General features: G+C 34.1%; 1 long non-coding RNA gene across 1 annotated transcript; it reads left to right on the forward strand.

Moving 5' to 3' along the window:
• The first annotated feature begins 13,135 nt into the window (after positions 1 to 13,135).
• LOC121727326 lies at positions 13,136 to 13,662 on the forward strand. Its single transcript, XR_006035650.1, has 2 exons — positions 13,136 to 13,315; positions 13,522 to 13,662. It is a non-coding gene; the product is annotated as an uncharacterized LOC121727326 (long non-coding RNA).
• Positions 13,663 to 13,922: the final 260 nt, after the last annotated feature.

Below are 13,922 nucleotides of genomic sequence, written 5' to 3' on the forward strand. Positions count from 1 at the left end.
TGCGGCTCTCGTGATTCTGACGTCTGTACCATTGTATACATACACACGAGACAATGCATGTATGTCTTTAATGGACATACACTACATCCATCCCTTGTTTATAAATTAAACAACAGGTTTCAAACTAAAGATGAATATATTATTTAAGCTTCTTAACATCATTAAATAGATACATATAATTAAACAAACAGGTGAATACTTAAATTAGGCTTCATTAGAAGTTTCTCCAGTTCCTGGTTCTACTGCTGTCCACTCGCCATGTATCTTTTTCAAGTGTACCACGTTCCTTCTCAATACCTTTTCGGTCTCATCGTTTCTAACTGTGATATCTCCATGATCAGATCTTTCGGCTGTGTGAGGAGTAGGGTTGAAATTAGGGCTGAGTTAGTTGGTTTTCTCCATATTCTTAACATACGAGATGACGTCATCTGTCATCTAAACGTAAACATTGTTTGAAAAGAGCTCCTATCTAAAATATAAAAATAAGTGATTACGAGTGATAAATTGCTATCTTACATGGTGTTAAATTGTGGATACTTATAACCTAAAGCTGCATTTTGAGTGGAGAAGTTTTGCTGCACAGTTACACATTCACTAAATTTGTTTCCACATTAAGGTACGAACAATATAGTTATAAATATATGTAACTACATTTAAACCATGAAAACAAACCAATAAAAATAAAATTACAACAACGGTTTGTTTAATTGTTTAAACTTTAACCTGCAAGCCATTGGCTGAACAGCTCATTCTGACAATTGACATTGAATTGTGACATTGATTGTGACAGCTGTCATTGAGTGAGGGCATAGACTACCATTTTACTTTTTTATGAAAAATTATTAAGGCAAAAAGTACACGATAATATTCAACTCATAAATATGGATAATAAATCTAAGATGTGCGCTGGGTTTAAAACTAAAATAACGCAGCCAGATTTTATGCAATGCCGGAAATGTAATAAAATGTATGATTTGGAATGTGCCAATATATCATTGAAGAATTTTCGTGCAAAGTCTAAAGATTACATTAACTGGATGTGTTATGAATGTGTGAGTAAGCAACCTAAAGCTGGGAATACAAATACACCTGTACGGAATATTAAGGATTCATCGCCATCTAAACCCGAAGGAAACGTTGCTCAGGTGTCTGATGATAGCAACGTTACTCTTCGTACTAAGGATAGCAAACTCACTAAAATTGATAGTATTGAAACTATTGAAACATCACCTTCCTATGATAACCTTGCTAAAACTATCCGAGATGAAGTGCTCAAAGCGTTAAAACTTGAATTACCAGCGATGTTAAAACAGATAATTAAAACGGAAATAACTGCTTTTAAACAAGAGCTACAAGAGCGGCGCAGTTCCGTAGACTTTCTAAGTTCTATGCATGACGATTTAAAGAAGAATACCGAAAAGTTATTGGATGAAAACAAAGCCCTTAAGAATAAAAATATTACAGTTAAGAATTCGGTTAATGAACTTTCGAACCGTGTTAATAATATTGAGCAACATCTACGCGATTTGGAAATACATGGCGTACCAGAACACCGCAATGAAATCTTATCTAATTTGGTTCAGCAATGCTCTAATGTTATTGGTCACAAAATGAATGAGGGTGATTTGGTCTATTGCACTAGAGTTGCCAAACAAAATAAAGAGAGCAAGCAGCCTAGGAGTATAGTTGTTAAATTCAGAAATGTTAGATGTCGTGATGATTTCTATTCAGCAGTTCACAGATATAACAAAGCAAACTCAAAGAATAAACTTAATACTGCTCTGCTAGGACTTGCCGGTGACCAAAAACCTGTTTACATATCGGAACATCTTTCCCCCGCTAATAAATCGTTACATGCAATGGCGCGTCGCAAGGTCAAAGAGTGTGCCTACCAATTTATATGGGTTCGAAATGGAAGAATTTATGTGAGAAAGACCCATGACTCGCCGATGATATTAATCAAAAACTTGGACAGCCTTCAACTCATACACTAATTTATTCCGTATTATCATATTTTAATTTGTAATTAGATTTTAGTTTTATTTAATTATTATGGCATTAACGATTTATTATCAGAATGTGAGAGGCTTACAGACAAAAGTGGATAAAGTTTATAATGAAGTTCTAATTAACAACTATGTTATTATATGTCTTAGTGAAACATGGTTAGATGATTTTGTCTATTCCTCAGAACTGTTTGATGATAGGTACAATGTGATACGAAGGGATTGGAGTAAATTTTTTCTTAATCACTATAATAAACACCATGGTGGTAGTGTGCTGATTGCTGTGTCTAAGGATCTTAATTATGTTGTTCGAGATGATTGGCAGTGTAGTCTGATGGAGGATCTATGGTTACAGATTAAAATCAACAGATCTACAATACTTAACTTATGCCTTTGTCGCATAGCGACATGGATATGTCACATAGCGACATCTATTAGGCGTCTTTGTTACCTTTACGTCTAATCGATTGCGATCGTTTGATTAAAAAACCGGCCAAGTGCGAGTCGGACTCGCGCACCGAGGGTTCCGACAGCTTAAAGGTATTATAGACCTGAGTATTTGGTATGAATTTCAATTTAATACCTCTACGCGTTTATGAGGAAATGGGTAGTAAGTTTAAAATTATTAAAAAAAAATATATTATGTGATGTAACTAAAAATTTATGGTTTTCGTAATTTTTCCTTTATCTATGCTATAAGACGTTGCTTCGTACCAAATTTCAAGATTCTGAGTTCACGGGAAGCACCCTGTAGGTTTTGATTCCCTTGCAAGTGTCGAAAATTTGCGGCATAAACGGTTGTATCTTTTGATTGCGTTGGCTTAGAAGTTTGATTTTTTCACAGCTTCAAGGGACAGTAGACCTGAGTAATTGATATAAATTTCAGCTTCATACCTCCACGCGTTCCTGAGAAAAAGGGTCTTGACAGACGGACGGACGGACAGACGGACAACAAAGTGATCCTATAAGGGTTCCGTTTTTTCCTTTTGAGGTACGGAACCCTAAAAATGAGGTTGGCAGCGCCATCTCTTAGCAAATGTTGTAGACTGATTAATTCTCTGCTGAGATATCTGTTATTTTTATCAGATATTTTTCCTTTTTATTAGACTGTTTATAAAGTAAATAAAGGGTATTGTTTTTTTTTTCATTATCTTAAGATATATTTTTCATATCCTAAATAAAATAATGACCTTCCACCTTTGTTCCTTGACAGTTACTCTGTCAACTTTAAAAAAATATACCAGCTCGGGGGTATAAAAACCCTCCGGCTCGCTACATAATCCTTTTTATTCCTGTTTTTAAACGGTCCCCGTTATAGGTGAGTGAGTGTTTTGTGTGTGTCCGTGGAATTTTCCAAGGTATTTGTCTTTTAATTCCTTTATTCTTGTAATCCAGCTTTATTCTGTATTTCGTTTTAATTGTTGGCGAAAAGCATATTGTATTTTGTCTAAATTGTAAAATCTTTTCTTGTGACCGACCACGTGTTCGTCAACTTTCTTTGTTTCAACTTTTTTGTAATCAGTTCAATTCTTAAACCTTGTAAAAGTAGATTTTATTTGAAATGTTAACTGTATTAAGCTCTTTACCGTGGTCATACTATTTTATGTTTTAATTGTCATAACAAAATTGGCCATGACCTAGTTATGGCTGTCGTTGTCAAAAGTTCCATAACCTTTTGTTGTTGTAGCTTTTTCTAAATTTTACTGTTTCTTTTGATAGTTTTTTTTTGTGAAATTAATGTTTGTGATGGACTCCGCAACCACGTGCTCGAAGTCTTCGGGTGGAGAACACGTGCTTGCGGGGGGTCATCAACAGCGTGAACACCTGTCCTAAGCCTCTTGCTCGGAATATTCCAGGGGTGCTCGGTCCCGGACAACTCAACTTTGCCCTGCTCGGTCCCGGACAACTCAACTCTGCCCTGCTCGGTCCTTTACAACTCTACTCTGCCCTGCTCCTTCCCGGACAACTTTGCCCTGCTCTGTCCCGGACAACGGACCACTACTATCTTGCAGCAGAGTTTGGTCGCCTGGAGCCGACCACGTGCTGCTCATTACATAACCCCGAAATAGACTGAGGCTAGGCTTCGTACCCACATTACCCGCTCTCCGACTGACTAGGTTTCTCTTCTCTTTTTCCTTCAAATAAATTTGTCAAATTGTTTAATCCTCTTTTTTATTTCTCTCTTCTCTTTCCTCTTTTTACTGTCCCTGCTCTGGGCCAGGTGACACCTTGTCTATGTACCCGACTATATTCCATGTAGCGTATTAACACAATTTGTAGATATTTGTAGTGAGGTTTTGAACTCATCGAAAACAAACAGTGTGACATGTATTTTAGGTGATTTTAATTTGCCTGATATTACTTGGTGTTGGGATACTGGGTGTCCCTTGAATTGTACTACTGACAAGTCCAAAGTCATTTATGATCTAATACAAAGTACGGCGACACGTCAAATCAATTCGATACTTAACTCTAATAATCGGCTTTTAGATTTGGTCATCACAGACAGTGACTCATTTAAAATTATATCTGCTACACCGATTAGTTGGCCAGATTCACATCACCCTCCCTTTGAACTTACTTTAAATTTAGCTTCATTCAAACCCCTGACATTTAATTCTCCATTTGAAAAATATTGTTTCCACAGAACGGACTTCAGTCAATGTAATGATGACCTTCGTAAAATTGATTGGAAGAGTCAAGCATTATCTCTTGGTTGTGATGAATTTGTACATCTTTTTTATGATACTCTCTATTCACTAATAGAAAAACATACCCCAAAAACTAAGGCACGAAGTAATAAATACCCGATTTGGTTTACACAAGGTCTTAAAAAACTCATTAAAACTAAGGATAAGTATCATCGCAGATTTAAACAATTTGGAAATCCCCGAGACTATGATACATATTCAATGTTAAGGTCTAGAGTTAAAGATGTGATATATGATTGTTTTAAATCATACATTGAACGAGTTGAATGTGATTTATCAATAAATATTAAATCGTTTTGGCGTTATACTAAAACAAAAATAAAACTCAGGATATTCCTAATAGAATGCACTATCAAGATAGAACAGCCAACAACGGTGAAGACATTGCTAATTTATTCGCTGACTATTTCTCGTCGGTATATGAAAATACTACAGTAGCAAACTATATACCAAAATTTGACTCTTCCCATTTAACAATATCTAATTTTAGTATAAAACTAGATGACGTTTTGCAGAAATTGAAAGCTATTGATTTATCAAAGGGTGCTGGTCCTGATGGAATACCGCCTATATTTATACGTTTCTGTGCTTCAACGTTAGCATTGCCTTTGACTTTGATCTTCAATAAATCATTAAATGAAAGTTGTTTTCCATCTCTATGGAAAATAGCTAGAATCACGCCTATTTACAAGGATGGTAGCAGAGAGTCAGTTTCTAATTATCGTCCTATAAGCATACTTAACTGGTTTGCAAGAATTTTAGAAAGTTTTGTTCACACTGAAATTTACAACCATTTCAAACACATTTTAAGCCCGAAACAACATGGATTTGTGTCCAATAGGTCTACCAAGACTAATTTATTGACCTACACTACATACATTTGCAATGCATTTAATGACAGAGTGCAGATAGACGCAGTTTACACAGATTTTTCAAAGGCATTCGACCGCGTAAACCATGACATTTTACTCACAAAAGCCCAACACCTAGGCATACATGGCAATTTACTTCGCTGGTTGACCTCTTACCTTAAAAATCGAACACAATTGGTTGCATTAAGAGGATATCACTCGGTCCCTTTTGTGGTTACATCTGGAGGACCCCAAGGTTCGAATCTGGGTCTTCTTCTGTTTCTTATGTTTATTAATGATTTGTTGTGGGAGATAATGAGTGAATGTCTGGCATATGCTGATGATTTTAAAATATTCCGTCGTATTCGTAATATCGAATTTTGAACTTTAAGAACACCTAGTAAAAAAACTTTGAACATTGTAGATTAATTTGAGACTTGTAAAAATTTTCATATTCGTTCGTTAGATCCATACTTAGAATAATTTGCATGTACATATTAGCTCAGGGACTTAGAAAATATTTGCATGTTTTAGCTAGGGACTTAGAATAGTTTGCTTAAAAACGAGGGAACCTATGCCCGATTTTCCCCAGAGTTCAATCAGTGATAAAAACACTTTTAAAATTTTCAACAACTTTAATTTGTGATAGACTATCTTTGTGTTGGATTTATTATTGATAAATTTTAACTTTAGTTTTTTCCTAACTTTGCTTTATACAGTTGTTGTCTTTAACATTGTTGAATATTGCTAACATGGAATTAGATACTTTAATTGTTCTTCAAGAGAAATTGCTTAGTTCTATGATTAAAGGTTTAAGTAATTTCAAAAAATCCCCTAAGGAAAGAATAACTGTTGAGTATATTGAAACAAGATTAGATAATTTAGAAAAAGATTGGTCAAGCTTTAGATAATATAATTCAGAGATTTATAAAACTTATGATGAAACCGAAGTATCACAATCGAAATATGTAATCGGAGAATTGTATGATAAAGGTGAAGATGCCTACATAGATTATAAGTCATATATGAAAGTATATTTAAATAAACTGTTGATGACAGATAAGCAAGTTAAAGTCTCGACGGACTCGTCCGGTGAGGCATCCAATAAATCTATGGTTAAATTGCCAAAAATCTCAATCCCCATATTCTCGGGAAAGTATTCAGAGTGGACTACGTTTCGCGATTTATTTTTATCTCTCGTCCACAAAAACACTTCTTTGGATGGAGTACAAAGGTTGCACTATTTGAAAAGTCATTTGAGTGGCGAGGCAGAACAACTTATCAGACAGACACCAATAACTAACGCGAACTATCTCCCGTGTTGGAAGCAGTTAGAGAATCGTTACGATAATAAGCTGATATACTTATCTAATTGCATTTTAAAAAGGTTATTTGGCCAAAAACGTTTAAATGTTGAGTCTGCCTCGGGGCTCAAGGAATTGTTGGATACGACTGTGGACTGTTTAAATGCTTTATCTAACTTGGAGATAAACGTGACTACATGGAATGTAATTATCATTCATATAATAGCATTCAAACTTGACGCCGAAACTCGTAAACAGTGGGAATTACATGTCACCGACTCGGAAGGTAATGATTTACCAACTCTGTCTATGTTCAAGGCTTTTATTGAAAGTCGATTCCGAGCTTTGGAGTGCTTGGAACCGAAAAGGGCCTCAAATCACCTAAACAGTGGGTATAATGCTGGACATCATCACAATCCAAAGGCGTTATTAGGTACAACATCTAATGTCAAATGTGAGTATTGCTCTGAACCACATAAACTCTGTTTTTGTAAAAAGTTCTCTGCTCAACAATACGACAAACGGCGCGAGTTTGTGATTAATAGTAGGATGTGTTTCAACTGTTTAGGTAGCAATCGCATAGTGCAGGATTGCAAAAAGCTTACCTCATGTCGAGTTTGCAAACGTAGACATCATTCGTTGTTGCACCCACCTGGTGCACGTGAGAACAAGCCACAAGACAAGCCCTCTGCTATCCGTAGTGTACCTTCTGATGAAAATCAGATAATGTCCTGCTTATCTACTGGCAAGGTAACAAAGTCCAGACAGGTTTTATTAGCCACTGCGCTAATAAACGCTGTATCACCTAATGGGCAGCCCCAAGTAATTCGCGCATTGCTTGACCAGGGCTCACAGGCTTGCTTCATTACTGAAGCTACAGTTCAATTGTTGAAGCTGAAAAAGATACCAATCAAAGGATTAGTGTCAGGCTTAGGTCAAAAGGAACCTTTGAGTACAAAGTCCATGGTCTCTCTGTCGATTCAATCGAGAGTAGATCCTCAGTTCAAAGTGGAACTCAAAGCTTATGTTTTGAGTAACATTACGTCTTATCTTCCAGAGAGACACGTAAAGTCAATCGAGTGGGTTGATTTACAGGCTTTGCCCTTAGCAGACCCAAAGTTCAATGTTCCTAATAAAATAAATCTTTTATTGGGAGCAGATATTTATAGTACAATACTCAAAAAAGGTATCAAAAATCATTGGCCTAAACGTTTAGGCCAGTATACTGGTAACAGTTTAGGGCATTTCTCCGGATTTGGATTATTTAGTTGATTCCCTGGTACATTTTTATTTCTGCATATTTTTTAAAGTCAATAATCGCATATTATTCTTAAGTGAATTATAAAAATAATTATCTATTTCGTGTTTGGCCCCTTTTTCACTTCACAATTTTAGAAGATATTTTGATTTAAATTTTTCTAACCTAGGGAATCAACAAAGCTAATAGAAAAAAAGCTTTTTCAGCTATATAAACATGTTCAATTTAAATACAAACATGTATAAAATTGTCTACAAACTAAACTTGTTCGTGAAAACCAAATACAATGAATGGAAAATGAATTTCTTTGAAATATTTTGACTTTAAGAATATTTTTTTTATATTTTACTTATTGGTGTCATTTATTTGTATCTGTATATGAAGATAATGTAATTTATTTTTATAAAAATAAACAGATATGTACTAATTAGATAAATAAATGTAAAATATTTTGATTACCTACTTAAAATACCCAGGGAATCATCAAAATGTATGTAGAGGGAATCAATAAAAAGTTAGTTTTTCCTGAGGTGTACAAAAACTGTGCATTTAGGTTAAACAATAAATAGTCTTACTAAAAACCATACTCATTATCGTCGTTTACATCGTGTCTAAGCAAACTTAACTTTGGAAATGACATTGTAATTAGCGAATAGGGAATGTAAGGAACCAAGGTTGAGGGAATCAGATATTTTCCTTTGTAACTCGGAAACGGAGCAACGAATTGTGTGACCTCCTTCCATAATGTTTAGGGGGCTACCGAACCTCTCGCCCTGCGCACCCGCAACCACGTGCTTCTTATAACTAGGGAGGTACGAGCCTCCAAGTGAATCGTATAGGGAATCACTATGTGAGCCAGGACAAATCTTAAAATTACTTTTTCTATTTATATAACGTATATACGTTTATATACAATTGTTTTATAAATATTTTGTTTATACTCTTACGATTTATTTACTTTGAAATTAGAATTTCATCGTATTTGTGGGATTTTTTTAGGAATTTATAGTGAATTCTGGGGACAGGACACGTCCAGGGAATCAATTTTTCGACCTTTAAATTAATTTTAATTATATTTACAATTAAGTTTTTCTACAGAACCTAAGTGGCCCAGTTAGAGCACACCTTATATTACTATTAAAAAAATACAAAGATCTACATATGTAACTCTGCGGGTAGTTTAGACGTCCGGAAAACTAAATTTTGCGGTTTGGAGAATCAGCCTTTAGGAACACGCTAACATAATTAAAATACTTGTCAAACTGAAAGCTGACAAGTGACAACTGAAAGAGTTTTGGCGGGCATGTCACTTTCAAACTTCTTCTTTTTTTTTTTTTTTTTTTTTTTTATATGGCGACTAGCATATAACTATTGCCAGTGTCGAGTGTTAAAGGTTGGGAAACTTATGACGCGGTAAAGGTAGGGATAGCAGGGACGAAATTTTGGATAGGATCAGGAAAATTTTGGTATACAAATAAAATATACTTTTAATTATAATAAAAATAATAAAATACGAAACATCAGTGATTACATATTTTATAAACTTAAATTATTACTTAATATAAATTCAGATAAAATACTTAAATATTTAATAGGGTCACTTAATATACACATCATACTAGTAGGAAGAGGAACATGAAGGGAGTGTAAAGAGGATAAAAACGATGTATGATCAAGCAAAGGACACGAGAAAAATATGTGATCTAAAGTTCCCGTGTCCTCCCCACAATCACACATATCATTATTGAATACGCCAATTCTATTTAGATGGCTAGGAATACACGCGTGTCCTAATCGCATTCTGATTATAGATGAAATCACTCGTTTTGAACTATTGATTCTATTAAACCAAGACTTTTTTGGTACTAGAGGCTGCAGATTGTACATCCGGTTACCCTTATGTTGTCCAGTAAATTCCCAATATTTATTCCATTCTCTATATAAATCAATTGCCGGTAAACTCAAAAGGTCACTGGGATAAATTTGAAATGGATACATGTCGCCACTCTGTACTGCATCCTTAGCTATTTCATCTGCTTTTTCATTGCCTAAAATTCCTGAGTGGCTAGGAACCCAAGAAAATGACACTGTATATCCTTTCTCAATGCATTTATAAAGTTTATATCTGATATCAAAAATAATATGATGATAGGGTTTACTGCGAAATGGAAATTTTTCAATACCCTGTAATGCACTTTTTGAGTCTGAAAAGATAATGGTTTGTGTTAATTTAAACATTAATACGTATTCTAAAGCTTTGAATATGGCTAAACATTCCCCGGAATATACTGAACTTTCTACAGGCATTTTAACTTTTTGATGTATTTTATATTGACTGTGATAAACACCAACTCCTACATTTCCTGTTTCTTGTAACTTAGAAGCATCGGTATAAATATGATGCCAATTACTATATTGAGTGTTTATAAAATTAACTCTATTATTATCTTTAATTACACCTAAATTATATTTTACATCCGGTTCAATCAACAGACTTTCAAAATTATTAGAGAACAAAGGTAGTACATCAGATTGATAAATAGGAGCAGATATTGAAAGAAGTTTACGATAACTTACAATAAGACATGGCAGAGACCTTTTATAAAAGGGATGTGACTCTAAAACAGTATTCAGATGAGCTAGTTTTTCTAATAAAGGATGGAATTTGTACTGTTTTAAACGAAAAACGAATCTGTCACTTAAATATTGTCTCCTTAGACTCAAAGGTGGCTCAGTGCATTCTACCTGTAAGGCATTAATGGGACTTGACTTCATAGCTCCACCTATTATTCGGAGAGCTTTAGATTGAATTTTATCTAATTTCTTCATTACACACAAATTATCACCTACTAATAAAAATATACCGTAGTCTAAGACACTTCTAATAACAGCATTATAAATGAGTTTTAAACAGAACGGATGAGCTCCCCACCAAACTCCCGCAAGACATCTTAACATATTCAAATTACGTTCACATTTAGAAATCACATAATCAATATGTGAGTTACCATTTAATTTATTATCAAGATGAACACCTAGGAATTTTGCACTTGTTTTAACCGGAATTGATTTATTATCATAGGAGATGTTTACTTTTGGAATAGAAAGCTTTTTGGTAAATACTACTACACTACTTTTCTCCACAGTTAAATCTAGTCCATTATCAAAAAGCCACTGTTTAAGGGCAACAAGACTTTGGTTTAATGAATTGCAAGCGGCATGAATGTCTGCACTGATAGCGTAAATAGTTAAATCATCTGCGTATTGTAATTTTTTCACAAATTTCGCAATTACCGAAGCCAAATCATACGTGTAAATATTATAAAGAACAGGACTTAAAACCGAACCCTGTGGCAGTCCTTTAAATATGGTACGAATAAGACATTCAATATCGTTAAAAAATACAGAAATTAATCTTTCTTTAATTAAATTAATTATGAACGTAATAAGGATGGGAGGAATATTTAATTTGTACATTTTTTTCTCTAGAATTGAAATAATGACATTATCATAGGCAGACTTAATATCTAAAAAGGCAGCTACAACGTATTGTTTATTTATAAAAGCTAATCGAATATCTGTAGTAAATATACTTAAATTGTCCATGGTGGATTTACCTTTTCTAAAACCGAACTGACTGTTTGACAATAATTTATGATGCTCAAGGAACCATTCTAATCTATTTTTAATTAGGTTTTCAGCAACTTTAATTAAAACTGATGATAGTGCTATTGGTCTATATGAAGTAATTTTGTCTGCGGGTTTATTAGGTTTTAATATTGGAATTACTTCCTGAGATTTCCAAGAGCCAGGAATGTTTCCAGAAATCATGACCGTATTAATAAGATTTAAGTAGTACCCTAATGCTTTATCCCCTAAGTTAGCCAAAAAAGAATACGGAATACCATCCATGCCTGGAGTAGAATCATTTACACTTGATAAAACACCTTTGAGCTCAACCATTGTAAATGGAGAATCTAATGCAGAATACGAATGTTCTCTTATGAAACAGGATGGAGAAGGGATCGGAAAATATTCTGCTACTGAAGATGGAGCTAATAGATTAATGTAATTACTTAAAAAGTCTTTAGGAAGTACCATGGTCTGTTCTTTGAATACAGATCGAAATCGTTTTATACTTTTCCACACTTCTGATGGACATGTGGATGGGGATAGAGATGAACAGAAATTTTTCCAACCCTGTTGCTTCTTTTGTTTTAAAAAAATTCGAGTGGCTTTATTAATTTGTGTTAATTTATCAAAATTTTCATTAGACATATTATTAGCATATTCCTTCTCAATGATTTTTCTTTCTTTAACTGCTTCCGAACATTCCGAGTCCCACCACGGAGGGAATGGAACTTTGGTTCCCATTGCTTTTTTTGTAGGGAAATGCTTATCAGCAACTTCAATAATTGTCTTAGCTAGCAATTCAGAAGCAGTTACTTCGTTTCCTACTCGAATTTCAGGAAGATTCTTAACTTCACAATCTATTTCATTTTTAAAATTACTCCAATCAACCTTATCCAATTTAAATCTATTTCTTATTCTTTTATTATTTATACTATTACTTTTATAAGCCAAAGATAAACAAATAGGGTAGTGATCACTACCATATGAAGAAGACAAAGTTTGCCAAGATATATTCGGTGCTAATGAAGGAGAACATATGGAAACATCAACTGCACTTTTGTTTTCATTAATGTTCACGACCCGTGTGGGATCCCCCGTATTAAGTACACATAAATTAAATTTATCTATGATATCTAATAAATCCTCACCATCCCTATTGGACACATCGCTTCCCCAACACTGATGATGAGCATTAAAGTCGCCCATTACTAACTTTGGGCCAGAAAAAGAATTAAGCAAATTATTTACATCTAAAAATGTGGAAGAAGAATTTTGTGCTATATACAATGAGAAAATATACATATTAGGATTTAGTAACTGTACACCGACTCTATTGAAATTAGTACTATTTACATGTGGCAATGTCAATACTTTAAAAGGTATGGTATTTTTTATCAACATGGCAGCCCCACCATATCCGTCAGGTCTGTCATCTCGTACACAATAATAACCTGGAATACGAAACGCAAAATATGGTCGTAACCAAGTTTCAGAAAGGGCAATAACTATTGGGTTATATTTATTTATTAAGTAAATCAAATCAGTTTTTTTAGTAAGTATACTTCTACAATTCCATTGCATTATGTTGGAATCCATTGTTGATGTTGTTATCAAAAGAGTTAATCAAATTGTTTAAAGAAGCAACGTTGGACGGTTTAAGTGTATTATTTTGTTGCAAAGCACTAACAAGAGCAGATAATACGTTTAAAATTGTGTTTGTGTCAATCTTTTTGTCTGATAATTCCTTTTTTGTTTCAGAGTCAACATATGCACAGCCGTTTTTAGATGATGGAATTTGATATTCTCTGATAATACTGTTATGAAAATTTTTGTCATACCCCTTACCAGTTGGAATTTGTGGAGTACGCTTTGAATAAAAAGTTTTTTTATAAGATCGAACATTATTATCCTGAGATGTCATAAAAGAATCAGAAAATTGTCCATTGGATGTCAAAGTCCGTGGTCAAAACATCACCATAAGACCTTCTGCCGGTTAGAATAGGAGGCTGCAATTTATTAGCCTCACCATAAGATATATTTTTTTCAGCCATACAAGTTTTTATTGCTTTCTGTCTAGAAAACTCGGGACAGTTTTTATTCGTAGCATAATGATTACCTAAACAATTTATACAATTTTCTGATTCACTCATGCATGAATC

Source organism: Aricia agestis, chromosome 5 (genome assembly GCF_905147365.1).
Source record: "Aricia agestis chromosome 5, ilAriAges1.1, whole genome shotgun sequence".
Classification (NCBI taxonomy): Eukaryota; Metazoa; Arthropoda; class Insecta; order Lepidoptera; family Lycaenidae; genus Aricia; species Aricia agestis.